Genomic DNA, 6,928 nt, shown 5'->3' with positions numbered 1-6,928 from the left:
CAACGAAGTCAGCTTAGTTTATGCTACTGCGTCTGATTTTTGTTTTACGTTTAAATCTGCAGGTAGAAAGATGTGTTTGTAAAAGGACTCTGATTGTAGTTGCAAGGTCACCGACGGAAATGGTTCTGATAATATCGGATTCAAATTTGGGTGAGTGTGTACATCAATATTATTTTGAATTCGAAAAAAATATTTTTATTGCTGACATAAATAATTGGCTAACTAATTGGGGTCCTGTGCCTTTTATTTTCCTATTTTAAGTATTTTTTTCTACTATTCTTTCTTAAGCATTGCAGCCTGCAGGCTACTCAATATATGTATTCACAGACTATATTCTACCGGTCTACGGATATTTGAAATCTTTCGATCATCTATCATGACCTTAGCACACGAAGCAAAATAAAAATTTACTCTCAATTTCGTACCAAAAAATACCTTTAAATTAAGCAATTTCGTACCAAAAATACCTTTAAATTATGCATCGATGTCTTAGAACTCAATTACATTTGTAAGCGTCTTATGTTGAGCTCTACGGACACTGCTCCATATTGCTTAGGTTAAAAGTTAGCGTACTTTTGGATATGGAGAGTTTCTGCGTAAAGGTATTATAACATTTTAATAATATAATTGTGCATACATATCATACCTTTTTAAATACATTTCAATTATTTTGTAATCATATAATTTTTTAAACAAAAATAGCATTGTAGTATGCAATAATTTTTCGCACCAACTCCCAAAGAAATGGGGATAATGAGTTGAATACCTCTACAACTGTATTTCACATTGTTTATATCATGTTGTCGGCAACATTTTTCTAAACAAAAATGCATCATGCAATACCCGCCGCAACGCGCGGGGTATCTTCTAGTTATTAGCATTAACAAAACTAGGATTAGTGATGGATTTTTAGGTGATCATGGTCAGAAGGCCTCCACTTCGATTTTACTCGAGGATTGCTTGTCTTTACCCTACCTCGTTTTAAGAAGTTGAAGGAAGTTTCAATGACCCATCGTATAAATTCCTTGATCGATCTTTTTTCCCTGTACATGGCAACGATTATTACGATCCATCCAGCTTGACCATGTGCCACACAAACTCATACTGGGTACAGAGAATTGCAGCACCCTACCGTCTAATAAACCAGATACCCAAGAACTGGATGTAGCAACGGTATCCTAAATCGAGACTGCACGAAAGATTGTCTCCTGATCATTACCGCAGCCTTCACTGTAAGAAATACTCTTAATATCCATCTTTTGCAATACTTCACACGCAGGGACAAATTGTTGAATTACCTGCACCATAAAATTCTTACCTTTGGTGCTACATCCATCTTTCCGAAGATTCTGGATGTACGTTCCTTGATTGCCTAGAAGCTAGTAGCAAGTGTTATAAAGCATCTCCAACATGCGCCTAAAAGATCCTCGGCGTGCTAAAAACGAGTTTTTTTTTTGTGCGGGAGGTGGAAATCGATGCTCCACGCGCTAAAAAAGAGGGGGCGGTAAAAAAATCAGCGTGTGTGATAGAGGGGGGGGGGCATACTTGGCGCGTACACTCAAACGCGCGGCAAACCGAGTCATCGCGTGCAAAAGCCAACCACCAAGCTAATTCCTCTCCCGCGCACAAGCTTTCAACCTTCCTCGCACCGGCCTACAACCGATGGAAGGCCGTTCTGGCCCTCTATTCCAACTATCTCACCCCTTCCACCAGCACCGATGGACTTGTCCCACCGCCTCCGCAGGAATCCCTAGCGCTGGTCTGGTGCGCAACCTGTTCGCGCCCCGGTCAAACGCTTCAGGTGGAATTGCTGCGCAGGCACCACCAGCGTCGGCTAGGAACGCTGCTCCGAAGATCTCGCTGTCTGCCGCTGCGGCCGCGGTAGGATAGAAAAAGCCGAAGGCACACGCCGTGAAGAAGACCAAGGCGACTGCTGCAGTATTGATGCAATCAGTAACTCTGGTGGATTGACTGTTGCTCATGTTCCAAGATTTGGAGTATCAACTATCGAACAAAGAAGACAGATGAACGAGAGGAACTTGGAGAATCTGGTTGGGGAATGAGAGAGAATCAGGGAAACTGGAGAAACAGATCAAAGTGGAGAAGGAAATTTGGCGATCTGGTTTCAGCGGCACCGTGGTTGTCCATGGTGAAGAGAAGATGGCTCCATCATCCAGCAGGCTGTTGGAGCCATCGTCGTTGATCTCTGGCCATCCGGCAAAAGTGAGCTTTTTTTTTTTTGAAAACGGCAAAAGTGAGCTTGATCCGTTCATTTAGGTAACCCCTGCTTCCCACACACTTACATACGATCTATTTTTTTTATTATCTTCGGCTGATTTGTTTGTATACGTTGGATCTAGTTCTCATGGTTGATTAATATTCCATCCGTGAGTGGATCCTCTTTTTAGATATGTTTGATTGTGTGGTTCCATGTAGGCTTTAAGTATCGTCATATGATTTTTGGTTGTGTCAGGCGCAACTAGTATTGTTTGCCTTTTAAACATACTAGCACAATGCCCACGCGCGTTGTTGCGTAATAGCATAAATTGTTGACCTGAAAAGTAGAATTTGTTTTTACAACAATCGACAAAGGCATGTAGTATTGTCTTGTCAATGAACTCGAAGATTGCCAAGTCTCTAACACAAACACATATGAAGTGAATGTGAATAGACTTTACTGAATAGGTTAAAATTTCATCAGTACTTTTATTTTTCTAAAGAATTTTTAGTTTTTAGTGCTTGCTTGTGCTAATGTACTGATGGAAAAATATAAGCGAATTATAACTGCCTTAGCCCTATTCAGAAAGATATAAACTACCAGTTCATCGGCCTTATATATACTTTGGGTATTTGCTCATGCTATACGAAAATAGACTATCATACTGCAAAAATAATCACCATCATTTTGTTAGTGAATGAGACTTGTTAAATTACCGGTATATTTATTTACTCACAATCTGTATAAGTATGTTTGCATTCGTCAAATATTACACTATTTTTCTTCAAATCCACTTTACAAGATTCTCTTTCAAAATCACCCAGCATGACACTTGCAAATAAAAAACACAAGTAAAAATAAATGTAAAATACCAGATGTAAAATGAGGGTGGACCTGCCTGTAATGCTAACTGAAAGTAGAAAATAAACAATATTTTTTGTGCGTTGGACGCTTAGCAGCTGCACCATCAAGGGCGTGGCCCTCCGTCAAAAGATGCAGTAGCTGGGGAGACTACCGGGAATCACAGCCGTTCCATATCCTATTCCTGGGTGCTGCTGGCCAGTTGCTACCAGATGATGAAGCAAAGAAACTACCATCATCATGCATGCAAATTCATCATCAGTTAACAGGAGAGCTCCTGCATATCTGAAAAGAAAAGAAAAAAAAAAACAGAGAACGCTAGGATTAGAGGGAGCGCCGAATAGAGTCTACAGGATCGAGCAGCGTAAACTGATAATGATCCTGTGCCCCCGGCCTAGATGGAAATGCGACGGAATCGTCGGTCCACGGATTGCTGGTCGCCAGGCTGTGTAGACACGCGACGGATTGCTGGTCGCCTGGATGGAGCGTATGGGGACGCCAGACTGGTTGTAAGTTGTATGGCCGCCTCCGTGCACTGCCCCTGCCTGCTCGCCCTCGTTGCCACCTCTTGCGCCCCACCGGCAACTGCCCAACACCAACGCACGTACGATCCTCCATGGTCCGACGAGTACCGGGCCAACGACGTCGTGGGCGAGGCGGCGGAGGAAGTGGTCACCGTCGCCGCGAAGCGCGTGGAGGCGGGCGGCTACACGTACGGCTCCACCAGGCTGTGGCTCGCCATGGGATGCCCTGCCGCTCCCGGCAAGGGGGTGAACGAGAGCCTGGTCTACGGGAGAGGCGGGTTGTACGATCGCTTCACGGCGGTGCGGTCGGTGGCTGTTATTTTCACACGCTTCCAAATATGATGAGAGATAGGATGGGTTGATTACCCAATTAACGAAGGGCTGCGAGGCAAAAGTGGTAGCGACGTACGACGTACCGGTCGCATAGGAATTTAATAGTAAAGTTTATTTTACTGAAATTTGTGTAAGCAAGGTACTACTACTCTTGGAAATTAAGCTCATCTTCTTTATACCTCACTAGTTAGCGTGTACGTGCAACTCACGTCTTCATTTGTGCAACATCTATCCTACACTTTTTCATTGTGGTCTGCATATTACAATCCTTCAACCCGTATCTATCAATTTTCAGGTCACATTTTCGCTACATCTCAACATACAACTTGACTTAATGTTCATATATCTTCCTTTACTATTAAGTCTGAATGCAACCGTGGTACGTCAGCCTGTTTTGCAATATACCCCTCATAATTTATGAAAGTAACCCACAGTCCTCTCTCTCTCTCCCGCATCATATTCTCTTCTTTCTCCAACTAGGCTGCCACCTGCCCCGCGCCTCCCAGGGCTCCGCCGCGCCAGCAAGAGGCCACAAGCCCCCTTCTCTGTTGAGAAGAGTAGAGCGGGTGGAAGGCGGAGGCGATGGCTGCGGGAAGGGGACGGGGGATATGGAGGTTCGTTCTCAAGCGGACGCCATGAAGGAAGTATCTCTGCTCCACAGCCGTCGCTGCCATGGTCTCGAGATCCGTTTGTCCAGCACGAGCAGCCATGTACTCCTGCAACGCCACCTCTCCCCTCCCAAATCTCTTGGATTTCTTTCCCCTTTTGATGGGTGCGGATGGCTGGATTTGCCCATTGACTTTTTGTTGTTTCATTTATCAGATCTTTGTGGTCTGATTCGAGTCCATGGTTTAGAGCTTGATTCATTAATCCACTTCATTGCATCAGGATACGATGCGGCCAGTCGCCGACCGCTCGCATGCGTCGAGCAGCCAACCTTCCGCTATGAAGTTGCTCTGCTCCTGGTCTTTCCCTGCTCTTCGCGATGTGCTTGATTTGGCCGCCGCCGCCCCCACTTCGTCCAGATACGGCACCACAGCGCCGGCCCCGCAACTGGGAATGGAAGGGCGACGGCCGATGCCGATCTATGGTGGTGTGGCCCAGGAATCGCCGGCTGCAAGCACAGCGTGACCTCCACCCTGATGAGTGATGATTCTGCCATTAAAAAAAGCTGGTTACATGGCTGATCCATTTTCCAAAGCGCATGCTCATTGGTTTTGTATACCTGATCAATTTGCTCCCTGATCAGTGATATGTATGACCTATAAGACTAGTCTCAATGGGAGTATCATAAGTACAGTATAATGCATACCATGTTGTCAAAAATCTGATGTGTCACATCAATTAATGAGGTGAGAGATGAGACTAGTATCATAACATGATACTGTATCATGACACATAAACCTAGAAAACTTCATGACAAATACATCATGTACACACATTTACATTGAGATTTTACAAAACATTAAATATGACATAACTATAATACCATATTATGATAGTATTATGCATTGTGTAGGTGGTATCACAAACTAGTATCATGTACATGATACTAGTATATGATAGTACTTCACATTGTGACTAGTCTAAAAGCTTATAAAAAGCCAGCTACATATGCCAGATGAGCGGATTGGTACCAACATGGGAATGTGGAGTACAAAACTCACGATTCTTTATAAGTACTTCATCAGATATTGGTCTATACAATGGAGATCTATACAATTGAATTGGTTGTTTCTTAGCATATTGTACTACCGATGGACTAACACGACAGGCTGCAGAGTTTTTCGTCTCCTATATTTTTTCTCTGGTACAGCAGGATGATTGGTAAAGCCCGGACAAAATGTTTACGAGTTTGCTTGCTGTGGATGCTTGTTTTGACAGAGATGAACTATTATTTGGAAATGCAAGAAAGATGTGGTCTACGCGTACGACACTGTTTATCATACGTCGATTTGCACCATCGAACTATAAATCCGCATTACAAAAATAAAGCAGACCATTAGATTATTCAACATACAAGTATCTAACAAAGAATATCATCATAGAAGTTTTGTTTCAAGAAGCATGTGTCAATCATTTGGTGTTTATCCGTAGCAACGCACGGGTATTATGCTAGTCTTTTTATTCCTCTAATTTAAAACGATAATTATCATGCATTATTAAATTTAGAAGACTAATTCAATATTTGAAACAACGTTTAACTCTTTCGTCATCCGTTAACCGTTTGCAGGCACACCGAAGTAAACTAGAGTATATCATACAACATCATATTTATTAGAGTTGTATAGTCCATCTTCTTGTATTCCCCAGTGTATGAGGGGCTTACCTGCACATTGCCACACATGTACATATACTGGCATATGGCCCTCTGTGAATACTAGTTGCGATTCCTCAACATGGTATCAGAGCTCTAGGTGCTCTTTGCACGCTGCAACTCCGTGCTTGATCCGCGCCGCCGCCGACGTTTATTCCGGCCGCCGTTGCTCCACTTTCTCCCGTTCTTGTAGGGATCGATGTTTTTGCCCCTTTTTCGTCGGATTTGAGCTCAAAATCGAGCTCAAGATCGAGCTCCTCCGGCCTTGTCCGGCCATCTCCGGCCATCTCCGGTCGCGTCTATCTCCCGTCGGCACTGCCCACGCCCCGGCCGTCCCGTTTCCGCCCGCGGCAGGCCTCGATTTGGCCGCCCTCGACTTGGCCGCCCACCACCGGCCCTTATTCGGTCGACCTTGTAACATCCCAAATTTTCAAAATAAAACAAATGAATTTCACTAGTTCCAATTTTTGGAACCAACAAAAACTTTTATTCAATTAAGTTTGATACATAGCAACCTTGCTTAATTCTTGTGTTATTGCCATGATTGCTTGTTATTAGTATTTAAAATGAACTTAAACCCTAAACCTCACCCCTCTGTTCATCACCCTAGTTAAGATAAAATAAAAAGAAATTAAATAAGAAAAAGGCATATGTGCCTATGGCTACTTTTATAAA

General features: G+C 43.5%; 1 long non-coding RNA gene across 1 annotated transcript; it reads left to right on the top strand.

The window, feature by feature from the left end:
- Positions 1–3,781: 3,781 nt before the first annotated feature.
- LOC127331022 (uncharacterized) lies at positions 3,782–5,262 on the top strand. The gene is made up of 2 exons (XR_007869521.2): positions 3,782–4,708; positions 4,825–5,262. It is a non-coding gene; the product is annotated as an uncharacterized lncRNA (long non-coding RNA).
- The last annotated feature ends 1,666 nt before the right edge of the window (positions 5,263–6,928 follow it).

The sequence above is a fragment of the Lolium perenne genome, chromosome 2, assembly GCF_019359855.2.
Source record: "Lolium perenne isolate Kyuss_39 chromosome 2, Kyuss_2.0, whole genome shotgun sequence".
In the NCBI taxonomy this organism is placed as follows: Eukaryota; Viridiplantae; Streptophyta; class Magnoliopsida; order Poales; family Poaceae; genus Lolium; species Lolium perenne.
Note: the sequence above shows the minus strand (reverse complement) of the source record. Positions and strands in the feature narration are given on the sequence as shown.